At 44.4% G+C, this 20042-nt stretch overlaps 1 long non-coding RNA gene across 1 annotated transcript in view; it reads right to left on the minus strand.

Moving 5' to 3' along the window:
• Window positions 1-590: 590 nt before the first annotated feature.
• Window positions 591-20042, minus strand: part of LOC120396049 — a 55032-nt gene continuing 35580 nt past the window's right edge. The window contains exons 5-6 of the long non-coding RNA XR_005592944.1: window positions 2009-2081; window positions 591-663 (exon numbers count right to left, since the gene is read on the minus strand). This is a non-coding gene — a long non-coding RNA (uncharacterized LOC120396049). The remainder of the gene's footprint in view (window positions 664-2008; window positions 2082-20042) is intronic.

The following is a 20042-nucleotide window of genomic DNA, read 5'->3' on the forward strand; positions in this document are numbered from 1 at the left end:
ACTTCCCTGAGGGAGTCAAAGTCTGCTTTTCTGAAGTCCAGGGTCTCTGTTCTACTGCTTTCCTTTTTTCCTTGTGTCAGGATCCTGAACTCGACCATCTCATGGTCACTGCCTCCCAGGTTCCCATCCACTATTGCTTCCTCTACTATTTCTTCCCTGTTTGTGAGCAGCAGGTCAAGAAGAGCTTTTCCCCTAGTTGGTTCCTCCAGCACTTGCACCAGGAAATTGTCCCCTACACTTTCCAGAAACACTTTCCTGCTCCAGCCTGGGCTCCTGGCCCCTGACACCCCACAGTCACTGTTCTCCAAGGGCTCTGCCGGCCCTGGAGCTGGGTCCCCCCCCTGCCCAGGTGGCTCTTACCGGCTGCAGCTTCTGGCTTCCGACCTGGCCAGGGGGCGGAGTTTCAGGGGGAGAGGAGGAGCAGGGGGCAAAATAGGATCATATGTGTCTCCATGATGCTAGCAATTAGGTAACCCCACTGACAGGCTGAGGACAGGATGTCATGATGATATGCTGATTTTCAGAACTCAGATGTGAAAAACAAAGTTATTTGAACAAGAACAAGGCTAGCCAGCCTTCTGGAAGAAAGTCTCTCGTTTGCTTCTTGGGGTCAGGGAGGATGAGATGAGATGAGCTGGGATGGGATGCGAGGTGGGACAGGAGCTGAAAGAGGGAGGGAGAAAGAATGGAGTTTTCAAAGTCTCTTTTTTTTGTCTGGATATCTTGCACTTGGTATAATGTTCATTGTGGTAAGCAACTTGTTTTTTATGGTTACTGTAACTTCCACATACAGTAACTGCTTGCTTAACATTGTAGTTATGTTCCTGAACAATGTGACTTTAAGTGGAACGATGTTAAGCGAATCCAATTTCCCCATAAGAATTAATGTAAATGCGGGGGTTATACACAGTATAAGTTTTAAACAAACAATTTAATATTGTACATAGCGTGGTTGAGGTGGTGGAGTCAGAGGGTGGAAGAGGGTGGGATATTTCCCAGGGAATGCCTTACTGCTAAATGATGAACTAGCACTTAGCTGAGCCCTGAAGGGTTAACACGCTGCTAATGTAGCCTCACACTCTACAAGGCAGCACAAATGGAGTGAGGGGAGACAGCATGGCAGACAGAGACAGAGACACACACCCTGTGTGTGTGAGAGAGATGCGCATTGCCCCTTTAAGTACGCTGACCACACTCTAAGTACACTGCCTTTTTAGATCAGGAAGTTGAGACAGCAGCTGCTGCCTGCAAGGTCCCTCTGTCCTGAGCCCTGTTGTGTCCCCCCCTGCTCTATGGAGACCCACGCTATCCCCTTATTGTACTTCCCTAATGCCATGTAGGATTCAAAATGGACACCACAGATGAGAAAAAAAGTTAAACAAGCATAAATAACACGAAATTTATACTAGTGACTCACTGACTGTTACAAGGATGGGTTGGGTCTCCACAATTAACAGCCTCACATCTAATAATCAATCTAATAAAAAATCAACTATGCTTGCACCATCCTGGACCACTTGTAAAGTGAGTCCCAGAGAAACCTTGCTGTTCTGAGTACAAATCAAACCAGACTATGTATTTGGTCCATAGCTGGTTTAAATATGAGTCCAAATTATAGTGAGGATGGCTATCGGTGTTATGAGTCCCCATGGCTGGCAGTCATTTGGGTCTGTGGATGGGCAACATGCTTGGAAGGAGGCTATACTGCATCTCCATGCTATATCAGCATCTTCCTAATTTTTACCATGAATTTTCACCCCTTGCTGGCTGGTGATGAAAGAGAATTTAACAGAATAGTTATTCCACATGGTCGGTTATGTTCCAATGCAGAGCATACTTATTAGGGCTACCTCCATAACTCACAAGCCCCCTCCATTCTGTTATGTGCTAGTTGGTTGCTAGACTCCTAAATATCTCCTTAGCCTACTCCTGTTCTTTTTGTGGATACAGACTAACACAGCTGCTACTCTGAAACTTAGCCTAGACGGATGATCATCCTCCTACTGACCTGGAATAGAAGTTCATGCTTCACTCTTGGACCTCCTGAATATCATTATTCTCCAGCGTTTATCCTGAACAGACTGAAAAAACATAGCTAGTGAATAGACCCCTCATGAGTATTCCCTGCCTCCTGGAAAAAATGAAGGGGATCGAGAAATCGTAACAATTGAATTTTGTATCTTTATCTTACCATGATGTATGCAGGGGCACCATTTGCAGGGGGCACTTGCCCCCACCCCTGGGATTTCCTACAGGAGGTCTGCTCACAGCACATGCCCTAGTACCAGTTTGAGTGTGATATGTGATGAGTTCTGTGCTGCTCCCCGCTTCAGTCCTTGGGGCAGGGAGTTTGTTTATAAACAAAGACAGAGTGATTAAGGTAACAAAAGGCTTGTCATTAAATTAAATTAAGGATTGTTAGATGAGCCTGAAAGCATTTCCAGGCACTTCAGTTAAAAGATAAGAAACAAAGGCTAGGACTAAATGGTCAGTTTTCAGAATGGAGAGAGGTAAATAGTGATGTCCATGATGTCTGTACTTGGAGCAATACTATTTAACATATTCATAAATGATCTGGAAAAAGGGGTAAACAGTGAGGTGGCAAAATTTGCAGATGATACAAAATTACTCAAGATAGTTAAGTCCAAAGCAGGCTGTGAAGAGTTACAATAGGTTCTCACAAAACTGGGTGACTGGGCAACAAAATGGCAGATGAAATTCACTGTTGATAAATGCAAAGTAATGCACATGGCAAAATATAATCCCAACTATATGTACAAAATGATGGGGTCTAAATTAGCTGTTCCCCGTCAAGAAAGAGATCTTGGAGTCATTGTGGATAGTTCTCTGAAAACATCTACTCAATGTGCAGCGGCAATCAAAAAAGCTAACAAAATACTGGAAATCATTAGGAAAGGGATAGATAATAAGACAGAAAATATCATATTGACTCTATATAAATCCATGGTACACCCACATATCAAATACTGCTTGCAGATCTGGTCACTCCATCTCAAAAAAGATATATTGGATCAGAGATGTTTGACACCAATGATTAGGGGTATGGAACAGCTTCCGTATGAGGAGAGATTAAAAAGACTGGGTCTTTTCAGCTTGGAAAAGAGATGACTAAGGCGGGATCTGATAGAAGTCTATAAAATCATGAATGGTGTGGAAAAATAGAATAAGGAAATTTTATTTACTACCTCACATAACACAAGAACTAGGGGTCACCCAATGAAATTATTAGGTATCAGATTCAAAACAAACATAAGAAAGTATTTCTTCATAGTCAATCTGTGGAACTCTTTGCCAGGGGATGTTGTGAAGGCCAAAACTATTACAGGGTTCAAAAAAAGAACTAGATAAGTTCATGGAGGATAGGCCCATCAATGGTTATTAGCCAGGATGGACAGGGATGCAACACCATGTTCTGCATATCCCTAGCCTCTGTTTGCCAGAAGCAGGGAATGGGTGACAGGATGAATCACTTGATGATTGCCTGTTTTGTTCATTCCCACAAAAGGGAGGCAGGATAGCTCAGTGGTTTGAGCATTGGCCTGTTAAAACCAGAGTTGTGAGTTCAATCCTTAAGGGGGCCATTTAGGAATCTGCAGCAAAAATCTGTCTGGGGATCAGTTCCCTCTTTGAGTAGAGGGTTGGACTAGATAACCTCCTGAGGTCCCTTCCAACCCTGTGATATTCTATGAAGCACCTGGCATTGGCCACTATTGGAAGACAAGATACTGGGCTAGAAGGACCATTGGTCTTACTCAGTATGGCCATTCTGATGTTCTTATATAGAACCTTAGATGTATCTGCTCCCTGCTGTAACCCACTAGCCCCCACTTCCCTCCTAGTGCTGAGAAAGAAGCCAGAAGTCCTGATGGGGTCTCTCTCTCCACAGAATTAGTAACAAAGTAAGAATATACATTAAAATTTTATACTTTACCAGTGTCCCTTAAGTGACTTGCCACAAGATGTCAGAACATGTTAGTATTAGAGCTGAGTGGGTCTAATATTTACTTACTTTTCTTTCTTTTATATAGGAATTAGACACAGTAGTCCTGTCAGCTGATTGCTAAGTTATCTGCCAAAAAACTAGAGCTTTCAAGTCCTTAAGTAGCCCCTGGAATCACAGTTAAAGGTCCCCTCCCCCCACCCCAATCTGAAATGGTGCCCCTGGATGCACGATGGCTTTTAGCACTGCTATAAAGGACATCTGAAGTGACCAGTGTTTTTGTGTGAATATAATAAAGCCCATTGATTAAGTATCATATTTTGGCTTTGAGTTAAAACAGCCCCTTTGATAGCATGGAAAATGTAATTTTTTTATCATGGTCAAACATGGTCAAATGCTCTTTCATTTCCTTTCAAGGCCCTTCCACCTCAGCAAGGGAAACACGCAGCAGCAAAGCCTGGAGAAGCAGACCTACTGACTGCAGGTAAGGAGAAAGAGAATCTGAGATGAGTTGGTGGAAGATTCTAAATAAAACAAATCAGCAGATAGAATTCCAAAAGGACCAGATTGAGTATTAGAAGGTAAAGATGCAAGAAGGGTGGAAAGAGCAAGCTAGAGAGGCTGCACAGCATAAGGAGAGATTGGCAGAGAGCGTGAAGGAAGACAGAGCTCAGAGCTCATGACTACCAGACTGCAGACTCCACTGCCACCTTCAGCTCCTGCTGCAGCCCTACACCCTAGTCCTCTCCACTCTATTGTGCCCTGCAGACTATGCAGCCTTTGTACAACTCAGAGACTGGCTGGACCATGTCATAGGCAATGAAGAGCAGCACATGGACTAGACAAGTGTACAATGTGCATTCATTCCCTCCGGTGTAGTCAGGGCCCACACATGTAAAATACACCTGAAAGGCCAAAGAGAACAGAGGGGCTGGGGTCATCCAGAAACCCCTGTCGGTCATGCCAGGTCTGCATGAGAAAGTGATCCTACCATGTCATTTGGCAAAATATACCTTTCACTGTTTTGGCACTGATTTTGGTGATTGTGTTGTATGTTTTGATGGCAGCTGGTCTGCCTTTCTGGTTCTTACATGGAAATACATGTGTAAAATAAAGTGTTGAATTTGCGCCAAGGCTATAATAGCAAGTTTTATTGTATTCAATGCTAAAATTTATGAAAGTTTGTGCCATTTTTATCACATGCCAGTTCTCAATAAACTTCATAATAAAAATTACAAACGGTCATTGCAGTAATCCATAAGCTGTGAGTTGCCGTACATGACCAATATTTATAATAGCATGACATCGCCGTACATTTCAGGGAAGTGTTTACAAAATTCGTAACACCAACACATTAAAAAAAAATCCTATAGTGACCTTATACACAGCACAACTTTGAATACCATTTCATATCCCCTCATGCATGGGAGTGTGCAAACCCATTTGGTGGGTGCACAAAGCAGCCCTGATTTCCATTGAGAATGTAGATCCAGCACTAATTATGAGAGGTGCACTGTCTGCCTGAGTGTACTGGTTCAGAAATCCAGCACTGTCTTGAGTCCACACCTGGCAAAATGGTTCCCCCTTCTCCTCACAGACATTGTCCAGAACATAGCAGGCCACAATAATGTGGACTGCATTGACAACATTGGCATCCACACGGTTTTTCAGGCAGTGCCAACAGGATTTCAATCTGCCAAATGCACATTCCACCACCATCCTACAGCTACTGAATGTGCAGTTGAACCTTCTTTTGCCAGGTGCTCTGAAATCAGAATATGGTTTCATAAGCCATGGCAACATGGGGTAAACAGGGTTCCCTGAAATAACAGTGGGAACAGTATATATATTATATATAACATTTATAACAACATAATTCAGTGAAATAATGTCCCAGCTTCTCCATGAAGATAAAGTCTCAATCTGCGGAACTCCCTGACATCATGCATGCTGCCAGTGCAGCCCATATTAGTGTCCATGAATCTGCCCTTGGGTCAACTAGGGCCTGTATAATGGTGGAGTAATACCCTTTCAAGTTTATGTACTCATGTGCTCTTTGTAGAGGGCAAACTATAGGCAGATGAGTTGCATCAACAGCCCCAGCAAAGTTTGGAAAGCTCATCTCTCGAAGCCAGCAATGTAATGCCCACCATCTTTGTGTACTTTACAGTCATAAACTTGCCATTACAACCCCCACAGTTGATTTGCCAACTCCAAATCATGGACCTGTAGCAGTCTAGGGTAGCCAGCTTCTAGATGGCTATAGTGACTCACTTCTAATGACACATGAGGTGTCGGGGCACTGGAGGGTTGGGTCAAGCTGATCGCAAACCTCCAAGAATGTCTGCTTCTCCGTGCAAAAGTTCTGAACCCACTGTCGGTCATGCCAGGTCCGCATGACAATGTGATCCCACCACTGTATGCTTGTGCCCCTGCTCCAGAAATGCCAGTCTACATATGGGGAATCTGTGGCTAAGGTAACAGATATGAGTGGCATCAGCTGGGTTGCACTGAAATGTCAGAACCCTCTTCTGAGAGATGCCTTTGGCAGTTCAAAAACTGCTGCTGAAATGTCTGTTTCCTGAAATAAGACTCTGAAGTGGAGAAGTTCTTCCAGCGGTTGGGAGCCATGTTGATGGCTCCAGCTGCTGGCAGTGTGAAGACACAAAATGGCTCAATTGGATGTATTGCAGACTAAAGCCCCTCAACACTTCTGGTCAACTCACACAGGGCAGACAGACAAATTCTTCCACAGCCCACTATGAACCAAGCCCTAGAGTGGCAACAGCAGGCAAGGGCACTGGGAACACTGGGAAATGATGGTATATGCAGATAGAGGCTGAAGTTCTAGCTTAGGTCTGTATAGTGCAGTTGTAAGGCCCAGGTTTCCAATGGAGTGTGGACACTGAAGTGGAAGCTTGGAGACAACAGGTCTGCACAGGTGCATGTCACACAGATCCAGGCTTACTATGCTGGGTGGGCATATCCTTTGTCTCCAGGTAGACAAGCCAGTTAAATTCAAAGTCTTGGTCCTTATCTTGAAGATGCTCAATGGTCTGAGCCTCTCTAAAAGATCAACTAAAGCTCTCTGATGAAGACCATGGGCGATAACTCCGCTCCTCAGGCACAATGGAACTGTCTACTATAAAGACAGCCAGAACCCTTTCTTGCCAGCCAGTCAGAGACTGTGGAACAAAGTACCACAGAAATTTAGGACCATCACAGACTTTACCACCTTCCACTCCAGACGCAAGGTGCACTTCTTCCGCTTTGCCATCTCTAACACAAACCTGTGGGCTCATGTACATTAAAAAACAACCAAACCAAACCAACCCCAAAATAAAACACTAAATTACAGACAAAACACATGACAGATGTTAATCATTTTTTACCAAATTTATTTCTAAAGTGACTTCAAGCCTCTGCTGTGGCACTGATAATGTTGAGCAATATCAATAAAACAAAGATACAATACAATAAAAAGCACAAACACTAAACTAGACCAAAACATGTCTTGATTTTGAACATATCTTTATCAATGCCCTTCCTCTGTGCACCTGTGACGGAGTTTACCGCCCCTTCAAGGTTCAGCCAGGAAGTCATAATCTGAACAGTCTGGAGATAATCAAAGAGTCTCCCTACTCTGCCCTAAGACTGAACTATTCAAACAGGAAGAGGCAGCTGAGTATGAGAGAGGAGACTGAAGCCAGCCATCCTGATAAGGGTGGTGATCTCTCTCCAGCAATACGAGGCTAGCCTGATCATCCACAGAGACTTTGAGTTTGGGAGCGCTGAACCCAGGTCCTGAGGTAAAGGGCCTTAGAACTGTTACTCCACATGTTCCTTCCCCAGGGTGCCATTAAAGAAGATATACTTCTATTGATTAGCTTATTGTGCTTCTCATTGCTCTGATCTGTGCAAGTGGATTTTTCACACCCAGTTGAGGAAAAGCAAGGTGGAGCTCCCCTGCAGTGCTACAGCTGGCCACAAAGAGGTGCATAGGGTGGCCCACCCCTTTCTAGCCCCAGGTTTGTGCTCCTTTAATCCATTTTTAGATTAATCTGTAGCTATTCTAGCTTTTTAAAGGACCACATATGCTGCACCCACTTGTTCTTTAACCCCTGTGCTCCTGTGGCTTCCATGCCTCATGAGGCAGAACCCATGACCACTCGATTATTTTGTGTTAATGCCCCAACAGGAACTCTTGTAGCTGCCAGACTAGGTACTAACTTGTCCCTATAATATTTCATTGACTCTTTGGCTCTAATCCACTGGCTTTGAGCACTTCCTGTACTAGCTGCATTTTACTTAAGCCAGGCTCTAGCACCCATTACCTTTGTCTTCTCTCCCTACAAAGTTGTTTACTATGCAGCAAATCAGCATTTCTTCCTGTTGACTCCCATTTCCAGGGCTGGTGCCATGTTAATGGAAGGTATTGTCTCAGATCACCACATCAGCAGTGGAAATTTGGACCCCTCTAAATTTATTTGCAGTTGCTTGGTGGAATTTTCTGGAGAGGAACACATCCCAAACAAACAGTGCCAAAGATGTGTCAAATGTATACATTTGAGCACTTTCATTAGCTAGCTATAACTTCCATGTGATACATCAACTCTGCTGCCATCTCATATTGTTTCTTCCCCTCTTGGCATCTGGTAGTGATCTGGTATTATATTTTTTTAATGGATGAATCTCTGGGGGTCCATACATATTCTGAATATCCCATCACTTCCCTCCACTGAATCCACTAGTCTATGAGCTTCTTACTGGGTTTATTACACTTTGTTTAACCACACTGTTTAATTCTTTCTGTAATTACTGTCAAGGCCACCAGTATTCACTTTACAGATAGCATGTTGTTAACTTAAACAGCATGGTTTATGCAGTATTACCTGCCCCAAAAGACAACATTAAAATATGACCAGAAGTGCCAAGAAATTGCAGTTCTCATTCTGCTGCCTCTGTGGTTTAATTTGATTGCAAAGCGGAGAGCTCTTGTATGCGCTCTGTCTGGCACTTCTCTGTTGTTGTTTGTTTGTTTGGTTTGGTTTCTTAACAAAGAGTCCTTCTCCAAGTGATAGTATTACAAAGAGTTAATGTTAATCCCTTTTTAAGCAATGTAGTCTTTGCATTTCAATCAGCTGCCTGTTATAGGCAGTACTCTAACCCTAAATTTTTCAGTAAAGTGCCTGATTTCTATAGCAAACCTGTACTGAATTCTGTGGTGATTCTGCAGCCCTGTTGACTGATTGCAAATTAATCTTCCCAGGATTTTCAGTTTTACTGACATAATTCTAAGATGTACCATTCAGTGAACATGTAACAATAGTAATACTATACATTCTATAATGTATAGTACACAATGCTATGCACCTCACTGACTTCTGCTGCTCAGATCCCCCATGATCCCTGAATGTACTACTCACTTTCCACCTCATCCTAGTAACCCTGCATGCTTGACATCTTTTCCTTCAACCCTGATTCTCCACATGTGCCCTGTATGAGTCAGTTCCTTCTCCCTCTGTCTGCACCTGCTCTAATTCTCTGCATCCACCTCCAAGTGCAGGACAAACCCATACTGGTGGCCTTGACAGTAATCACTGCTCCTTAGTAAAAGGTGCTAGGGCAGCTGAAGGTTGTACAATGAAAACATTTAATTCCCTCTTATGGGGAATTGAAGTTTAGCACACACAAGATAAGCTGGAGGCAGAAAACAAAAGATGACACCCAACAGCAGGACAAGTGATCAGAAAAATTGGATTTTCTATAGCAGGAAATCACTTGTAGCTGGAAGCATAGCACTCAGATGGCTGGGATTGTAGGTTTCGTTATTTCTTTGTGAAGTTTGGCATAGTTTCGTTCTTCCTGATTCCCCCAATGTGTTCACTTTTGCTTCTCTATCCAGCTGTACTATGACTCTTGTGCCTGTTACAGCATGGTTGCTATAGCATGTCCTTACTAGAGTGCCACCTTGCAGCACTGTGTGGTGCAGCAGCCACTCACACCCAGTTTTCTCCAAGTGCCCTTCTGCTGCTCTGCCCAGCCTCCACTTCTGGATGGCAAAGACTTAACCCTCCAGCTAGGTCACTTACAGTTCTACCCCTTCTGAGGCCTAAGAGTCCACATCAAGTATGAAACAACAAACACTCCCATTCCTCCAGGAGATCTGCTAGGTGCCAGTCCTTCCCCAGTTCCTGGCTATAGACAGACTTCTCTCCCACAGGGAGAGCACCATATCTACTCTGTCTGCCTGGTCCCTTTCAACTGAGCCCATATGTCTCCTGCTCCAGGTGTCTCATTTTGGGAGGCTTGTGGGTCCCTTTCTAGTGGTATAGTCCTTTTGTTTCTGATTGATCTGTTTTGTGTGGCTTCTCTTATATATGCTGCTTTATCTGCTTCCCATATAACATCACCTATGTGTCATCAGCATTGTCTATAAAATGTACCTCAGATGTGTCTCCTAAAAGACATCTTTCCTATATAGAGTAGAAAACCCAGAGAAATAGCTAAAGGAGACTCACATCAAGCAGAAAGACTGGAAAAATGTGACCATTAAATTGTGTGGGAAAAGGAGGATTAGCCAAGAATGGGAAGGGAGGAGCCGACAGCCAGTCACTACTCAGCATGCCACCCCTCAGACAGGCTAATGGCTATGTAAAACCAGAAATTAATCAGACTTGCTGGAAGCAGCAATAATTGCTCTTCCACATTTTCTGACTTCCACTGGAGGAATTACAAAACACAATCTATGGCCTAGAAGACAATGACAGCATTCTAATAGCTATCTGTGCTGTCATTTTGAGAGATGGGAAGCCTGGAAGATGCACAATGAGAAACTCCATGGAGGGAATCCTGCCCCCCTCGGAAGTCAATGGGAGTTTTGCCACTGATTTCAGTGCGGTTAGGATTTCATCCCATGTGTCTGGCCTGGATTCATAGGAAACCCTGGATTTAATTGCATGAATCCCTGGCCTCTACTCATGTTCATGGCCCTGCACCCGGGCTGTTCTGCATCCCCACTGCTTCCACAGGAAAGTGGGGAGGAGAATGCAGCCCAGCAGCTGCACTTCAAAAGCCACATGATTTTTGGATTATTTTGTTCTCCTCCATGCAGTTTTATGCCAGAGCGGAACATATGGTCCAAAGTGATTTTTTTTCCTTTGCCGTTAGCATACCCTTTACCATAGTTAAGTATTGTTTCCTGACATAGCAGCTGCAATCTTTTCCCTGTCCATTCTTTTCCACCTTTCTCGCTGCTGAGCGTGCAGCCTGAACTCAACTTTTCTGCTCCTATGGCAGAGTCCCTACAATTGGTTTTTGAAGCATTGGCTACACTCTTGCAGCACCTTTGTAAAATACTATGATGCACTCTTTCTATTACTTCTTTAAGGGATTTTAATTATATTTTGAAGTTTTAATTTTCACTCTAAGTACTGAAAGTATTCCCAAACCTTATTGCTGTGTGTGATGGGGTGACTACCCCACAGTCACCCTGCAGGGTTGAATGCAGGCTAGATGCAGGGCCAGCTCCAGGCACCAGCTTATCAAGCAGGTGCTTGGGGCAGCAACTCCAGAGAGGGGCGGCACTTTCACGTATTCGGCGGCAATTCGGCGGCGGGTCCCTCACTTCCGCTCGGAGCGAAGGACCTCCCGCTGAATTGCCGCAGATCGTGATCGTGGCTTTTTTTTTTTTTGCTGCTTGGGGCGGCTAAACCCCTGGAGCTGGCCCTGGCTAGATGGGCCAATTAACCCAATAGGCAGCTGATTAAGGACGCTCAGCTTAGCAGGAATAGCTTAGCAGCTTAGCAGGCTTATAAAGCCCAGGAGCTGAAAGGTGAAGGGGCTGCTTGGAAAAGGCAGACACTCCCAGGAAAAAGGAAGGAGTGGGCACTGCACTGCCCTGCCCTGCAGGCAGGAGCGCCACCAGCTTTTTTGGCGCCCTAGGCGGCAGAAGGTCCCGCCCCCGAAATGGCACCCTCGACAGAGGCAGCGGAAGGGCCCGCCCTCAAAATACCGCCGACGACTGCGGCGGCCAAAGATCTGGCCACCATGGTCGCTGCCCCCCAAATGTTAGCGCCCTAGGTGACTGCCTAGGTCACCTAATGGGTTGTGCCGGCCCTGCTTGCAGGCATTCCCTGGAAGGAGGCTTTGGGAACTGGTAGGCCTAGGAAGACAAGGGGAACCTGTAGTAGGAAGCAGCCCAGGGATAGAGCAGTGAGGCCAGAGAGAAAAGGCCCAGACTGCTAAGCTGAGGGTCCCTGGGCAGAGGTGAAAGTAAGCCGGTACGGGCAGGTACGGAGGACCGGTAAGAAAAGGAGACTGGTTGAGTGGGGGAGAAGCCTGCCCCCTGCATAAGAATAGTTTAAACTCAGCTGTTCCCTGAGTGGTTCAGCCCTCAGGGTTAGGAGCGGATTCTGGCATTCTTGTTAATTTCACTCACAGTAGCTGGGGGGAGTGGGGAGGGTGTGTTTGAGTATGGCAGGGGCAGTCCTTGTCTGCCTCCCGGGATGAGGGGATCTCTCTCCAATACTAATATACACAACAAATACAAGCATTTGGCTGCACAGCTTAAATCCAGAGCTAATAAAAGCAGGTGGAAGGGGAAAACTCACAGTCACATTGGTTTCTCATCTCCTCTCTCCCCCTCCTCCAGACAGGCTGCAGACAAGGCTCTGCATTCCTCCCCCACCCCAGCAGGGGTTCTCCTCTAGGCTCTAGCGTGCAGTAGGGACACTGGCTGAGCTTCCTGCTGCTGCCTGCATAAGAACAGTTTAAACTCAGCTGTTCCCTGCACAGTTCAGCCCCCAGGGTTAGAAGCCATTTCTGGCATCCTTGTTAATTTCACTCCCAGTTGTTGTTGTTGTGGGGAAGCGGGGGAAGGGTGTGTGTGACCATGGCAGGGGCAGTTCTTTTCTGCCCCCGGGATGAGGGGATCTCCTATACACAAAAAACACAATCAAAATCAGGAACCATTTCCAAGTTCAAACATATCCCATTCCCTCCCCAGCAGAGGATCATGGTTGTGATGTCCAAACTGCTTGCAGATCCTCTTTGAAATGTTACTGAACCGCACAGGGAACAGCTGAGTTTAAACTGTTCTTATGCAGGCTTCTCTCTCCCTCAGCCAGTCTCCCTGTTCCCTGCTGCAAGCTAGAGGGAAGCCCCTGCAGCTGCTGCTCAGTGCCAGGCAGGGAGAAAGCATGGAGCCTAGTGTCCGCAGCCTGGCTGGAGGAGGAGGGAAGACACGGAGAAAAATGTGACAGTGAGTTTTCACTTTTTTAGGCTTATTCCAATAGTAAAGTTTTATTACAGACAGTCCTGATAGTAGTAATAGTAGCTTTATTTTCTCTATCGTAGGAGAGGTGGGTTGCTTGCGATTAGACCATATGGGTAAGAAATGTAAATTACTTTCACCCCTGCCCAAACCCCAGGGCTCCCAGCCACCTCTGCAGCTAGTAGCTCTGGGGGTGATTTAAAGGGAACAGCCCCTAGCTTCAGCTGAATCCCCAAGCCCTTTAAATCCTGATTTAAAAGCCCTGGGATTTAAAGGCCCTGCCTCTTTCTGGTCGAGGCCCCGCCTCTTCCGGTTGAGGCCCCTCCCCCTTCACAGGACTCTGGAGTACCGGCAAGTCCTTTAAGTTACTTTCACCCCTGCCTGGGCTGGAATCCAGAGAAGAGGGTGGGTATGGGTTCCCCATCTAGCCTTTGGGTCAGTGGCACAACAGAGGCATTGCCTAGGACTACTGAAGAGCTAAACCTTCTCTGGAAGAGCGGGAACACGGATAGTGACACAGCCAGAGGGTTGAGCCACGAAGAGGATGCTGTGGTTCCTGAGGCTGTGAGAAGGGCTGCAAGCGGACAGCGGAGACAGAAAGATGTGCCCCATGACACTGTGCAAGTCAGAGACTCTTTGATTTGTTATCAAAGAAGCTTGCATGACCCCATAATTACAGTATTGAGCTTTTAATCTTGTGTGTGATTATAATAATCAAATGCCTTTGTGAGCTGCTACATTCAGCAGCAAATTACCCAACATATTTCCTTTATTTCCAGTGAGCAATATGTATCAAATTTGCTCACTATGATGTTGAAATTAGGTCACAGTCATCTCCCCAGTTAATTTAAATGCAGAGTATATTTCAATTGCCCAAACCTTTGCTATGTTACAGTCTGTTGGTACTGGTTCATTGTTAACAAATGCACAGTGATGAACATTGGAGTGAAAAAGTTAAATTACATGTGCAACATACAGGGTTCTAAGTTAGCTATATTAATTCAAGCAAGAGACCTTGACATCACTGTAGATAGCTCAATGAAAACCTCTGCTCAATATGCAGCTGCAATCAAAAAAGCAAACAAGATATTAGATTGAACAGGAATGGGATGGAGAAAAATACTGAAAGTATTACAATCTCATGATACAAACTGACAGAGTGACTTCATCTAGAATACTATGTTTAGTACTGGTTACCTCCATCTCAATAAGGACATCACAGAACTAGAGGGTATCCAGAAAAGGACAACAAGAATGATTAAAAACTTGGAAAAACTCTCATATGAAGAAAGATTGAAAAGATTGGAACTGTTTGCCTTAGAAGGGAGACAACTAAGAGGGGACACAATAAACATACATGCAATGAATGAGCTAGAGAAGAGAACAAGAGATATTCAATTAAAATATAGCTGGGAAATTAAAAACCCATAAAAGGAAACACTTTTCCACACAATGTGCAATTGAACTGTGGAAGTCATTGCCAAAAAAAGTCACTGAGACCGAGTACTTAAGATTCAAAAAGAGTCTGGACTCATATGGATTTGAAGAATATCCAGCATTATAATTAATGACAATTTTTGGAAGGGATATTACACATGCTTCCAGATTTAAGCCTAACTCTAAATCTCTAAATGATAGATAGCAGGACAAGACCTAATATAGGAGCTGGGGTAGATAAACCCGCATCTCCCCACTCTGAGGTTCTTACATTTTCCTCTGAACTTCTAATTCTGGCCACTGTGAGAGACAGGACACTGGACTGAATGGACCATGGTTCTGAAACAGTATTACAATTCTTATGTTCCTGTCTAATGTTGTGACACTCTGTACCTCAGAGTGGCACCCTGGAACTCCCATATTCACCACTGTCATATAATTAGGATATGTTTTGTACAAAGTATGCCTTGTGAGGTATCATTTAAAAAGTCTTGATCTGTTGAACATTACTGCCCTCTTTGATTGTATATGCTATCATTGTATGTGAAGTTATGAAATTTTGCTATGTGTGTGTTACTGAAATATATTGTGAAGTTGGGATCACCCACAACCAGCCTTTCAGGTACAACAATGGAGTAGCCAGACAGAGATTAGTGGCTATCAACAACCATCAAGGAAAGAATCCACTATCCCAGAAACTGGAGACTTCTCAGAGAGAACATGTAGACAATGAAGATTGCTAGACCAGTGGGGCCAGACCATCACATTACAAACATAAATCTTTCCATCAAGCTGGAAGAAACTATAAAAGAGGGGAAGTGACATCACCACTTGACCTCACTCTCCCCACAACTCAACACCTGAAAACACATCTGGAGGATAAAGATTTTGAATTGGGGGAGGGTGGACCAGGCTGGAAGGCAGTTCCAGCCTGTTTATTGAGGATCTGTGACCTGTTTGTACCATCTGTCAGGGTGAGACACTTCTTCATTCAAATCCTGTTTAGTTTGTAGAACTCAGACTGTGAATTTATTTTTGTTTCTTAAGTAACCAACTCTGATTTCCATGCTTGCTATTTATAATCACTTAAAATCTATCTTTCCATAGTTAATAAATCTGCTTTATATTTTACCTAAAACCGTGTGTTTTGGTTGAAGTGCTTGGGAAATCTCAGCTCAGTTTACAAAGGATAGTGTGTGTCCTCTCCACATCAAGGGAGGGGGTGAACTGGGTAATAAACGTATACTGGGCAGGCTTCTGACCAGTGCAAGATGGTACAATTCTGAGGTGTAGGGCTGCAGCTGGGTGGAATTGGCTGGAGCCTCCCTACTGATGGGCCAGTTAACCCTCATGAGTGGCTGAGAGATCATTCATGTAACTCAGCTGGGTGTGTCCTGCCTGTGGATGTCTGTGTAGGTGCAGTACCTGCCAGAGGTTTGTGTCTTGACACAGCATCACAGTGTGAGAGGGATACCCCAGCTTGGTGGAACGGAGGGCTCAGTGGTCCCACAGTCCAGGTTGGATGTGCAGTCTGCTGTTAAACACTGCAGTAGCAAAATGAGCCCAGAGGAAATGACATTGTTTCCCATATTAACTACAAAACAGCCTGCAGCACTATGGAAGCTTCATAAATTCAAACTTCAAATTCTCTCATAAGAATTGTTTTATCCTTGCCCTTATATTTTCAAGTATGAATAATTAAATTTATGACTCCTCCAGGAACTGTGTAGTTAAATCCCTGCATTCAAGTTTGAAAAAGTATGGATAAATTTGCTAGTCTGATTGTAAATATAAGTAAACCTAGCTGTAGTAAATTACATTCAAAGTAGTACTTATTAAGTTAATTTTAGCTATTTAAAGAATAGAATTATAGTTTCTGCTTGCTTTATTTGGGATTTACTTTTCATACAGTCTGATGAACTGAAAATTTGAAAATCAAGTTCTGAGAAAGTTGAAACAAACAAGTTTTCTATATTTGTGTAAAAATAGCCTATTGCACTGAAGATTAGTACAGATTAAGGTCCATAATCCTTTAGAAAAGCATTACACTAACAGTATTGAAAATAAAAGTTCTCTGTATAATGGAGAAGGCCCTGTATATTCCACAATTATGCAGCTGAGGAATTTGCAGTGCATTCACTCTCTGCCACAGAACTGTGCTCCAGAATCTAAGATTTCTTAATATTTTAAAATTAGGTTGATAACCCTTAGGATTGTAAAGAACACCTACTCTAAATGTGAAATGAGTATAAACCATTATATTCCTGAGGTTGCAAGAGAGCCTGAAGGATAGTTCTATAAGAGGTGTGAACTGTGCTATTTATCTTGATAGGTTGTTAAATCTGAAACCTAAATATGGTGCTGTTACCGCCCTTCTGCCCAGGGTGAGTTTAGGGACGCAATGTGGCAAGGTGCACGTTGACCAAGGGGAGTTCCAGGTTCGATGACTGGGATCGGAGCTGGAGAAATCAGGTGTAAGGAGATCACTTACAGGATGAAGAACAAATTAGCTTTTATTATCTACAGCTGTCTGGCACCTCGGGACAAGCCCTGGAAGCAGCATCAAAACAAAAGAAAAGGGGCTGCTCACCCACTGTTACAACTGTTGGCTCACTTCACCAAACTGCAGCCAGCCTCCCCGGGAGCCTGCTATCCTGCAGCCTTTCCCTCAGGATTACCACTGCTAACAGCCATAGCCCCCACCCCCTTCCCCTGCTTTGACCCTCCGGAGCCAGCAGCTGAAAAACCCTTCAATTAGGCCAAGTAGGGCCAATGCCTCTGGAGGGGGAAACCATGCCCACTCTGACTGCCATAGAGACAATCACTCTGTGTCTGCTCCAGACCTTTTTGAATAAGCTGGTGGTCTTCCTGCAGACTCTGTCTCCATACTACACAGTTCAAGCTTGTTACACCCATTTAAATATCAACACTGTCGGCCATTTCTCTTTGAATTGTTTCAGTAGAAACATCCAGCTAATGTTCTTATTCTATAATCCTGAACTGTCTTCTATGCCTTCCTGTGTGCCAAAAGCTCCAAATGTCAGCATCCCAGCTGCCAAAATTCTGATTTTCCCCTGACATGTCCCACAATTCAGTTATGTGGCATCAATAGAAAGATCTGCAGAAGAAAAATAAACAATTACATACAAGTGTACGGTATTGTATTACAGATTGTATTATCCATTTTCATATTTCATTCAATAGAAATGTCCTTTTCTGAGTCTACCTGAAGCAGTTGCAGAATTTCCAGTTGGTGGCACCAGAGTGAACAGCAACTAGGGAGCCTCGTTGCAGGTTTACTCCAGCTAGCTGCAAAAGCCAAAGGACCTTGATTGCAGCCACTGTTCTTGCAAAATTCAAGATATCACAACCTACTGTGCCTCAAGTTTGTTTTGGAAGAGTCACCGTAAATGGTATAGAACTGTATTTCTGAACAACCGGTCTGTGGACCAGTGCCAGTCCCTGAGATCCCCCTGAAGTGTAGGGAGGCAGCAAGCCAGTCCCTGGTATCAAAAAGATGGAGAAACACTAGTATAGAAGATAAATTAATCTCCATTCTCATTCCGTTCTTGGTCCCTCTACTGAGACTATTAATATAGGTGATAATGTAAATCACAACTTTGATTTTTGAGATGTGGACGCTTGTCCACTAAGAAGGGGATCGAAACCACCAACCCATTTCACACTGGCACTGAATAGTTCAGTATTTTACATAGAGAAATGTAGTATAACTGTTGTATTTAATGTCCCTATTCACAACAAAATTAAAAACATATTTAGTTCACATAGATTCTATAATTTAGTCCATGTGACTTGTCCCACACATCCTGTACATAATTACTATGTAATTACATTACAGTAGTGCCCAGAGGTTCTGATTAGGATTAAGGGCTCAATATGATAGGTCCTGAGTAAATGGGGCTCCATCATGCAACGTCTTGAGTAGAACTGGGCAAAGGATGGAAATTCCATTTTGCAAAGAATTTTGAAATTTGACTTCTTTTTGAATCAGGAAGAACCCACACATTTCAAAATTCTCCGCAAAAGAATTCTGAAAAATGTCTGTTTTAGATCAATCAAAACATTTTGTTTAGATTTTGAATTTTTTTATTTTATGCTATAATACATAATAAAACAGAATTTAAAAGATTCAAAATGACAAATTGTTTCAAAACAAAATTGAAAGGTTATGTTGAAATGGGATGTTCTGACATTGTTGAAACTTCTTTTAGTTTTTCTCCAAAGCCTCTTGATTTTGACATAATTGCATTTTTCAATGGAAAAACTTTAGTGGAACCATTTTCCAATCAGCTCTAGTGCTGAATACTCTGGTCCCAGTCCAGTGAAGCACTTAAGCATGTGCTTAACTTTAATCACTTGAATAATCCTATTGAAACTGGCCTACCTCTGTTCCCAGTGAAGTCAACAGGAGTGTTACTCTTGACTCAAATTTAGGCCACTGCTGAGTGCTTTTAAATATGCCACCCTCAAATCAGAAGACTCCACCTTAATTAAGTCAGGGACAGCAATTACTTTATTAGCCACCAAACTTTACATACAGAGCACAAAGCAAAGAATGATCAGCAGCAACTAACAACCTGTGTGCCTGAAAGGCAATATCAGGTGAAAGCAGTGAGATCCAAATTAAGCATCTCAGTCCAGGATTGTGCCTATTGTATACTCTTTTCTTGCCTCCTCTCCTCCTATGATACTGATCAGGGCCGGCTCCAGGCACCAGCTGACCAAGCACGTGCTTGGGGCGGAACCTTGTAAGGGGCAGCCAGTCTTGGGATGGCAGGGGGCGCTTGGGGTTTTTTGGGGTTTTTTTGGTTCAGCGGGGCGGCGCTCAAGGTTTTTTGTTGTTGTTGTTTTTGTTTCGGCCAGGCGGTGCTCGGGGGGGGGTGGGTTGTTTCTGTTTCGGCGGCGCGGCGCTGGGGGTGTGGTGTTTTGGCAGCACGGTGCTGGGGGCGTGTTTTGGCGGGGCGGCACAGCTTGGCGCTCGGGAGGGTGTTTCGGCAGTGCGGCGCTGAGGGGGGTGTTTCGGTAGGGTGGCGCTCGGGGGGGCTGTTTTGGTGGCGCGGCACTGGGGGGGGTGTTTTGGCAGCACGGTGCTGGGGGCGTGTTTTGGCGGGGCGGCACAGCTTGGCGCTCGGGAGGGTGTTTCGGCAGTGCGGCGCTGAGGGGGGTGTTTCGGTAGGGTGGCGCTCGGGGGGGCTGTTTCGGTGGCGCGGCACTGGGGGGGGGTGTTTTGGCAGGGTGGAGCTATTTTTTTGGCTTGGGGTGGCAAAAAAGTTAGAGCCGGCCCTGACACTGACCAAGGGGACCCAGCAACCAGTCACCTCCTGGGTTACCATATCCCCAGCTGGATGT

This window comes from Mauremys reevesii, linkage group 1 (genome assembly GCF_016161935.1).
Source record: "Mauremys reevesii isolate NIE-2019 linkage group 1, ASM1616193v1, whole genome shotgun sequence".
NCBI lineage: Eukaryota > Metazoa > Chordata > Testudines > Geoemydidae > Mauremys > Mauremys reevesii.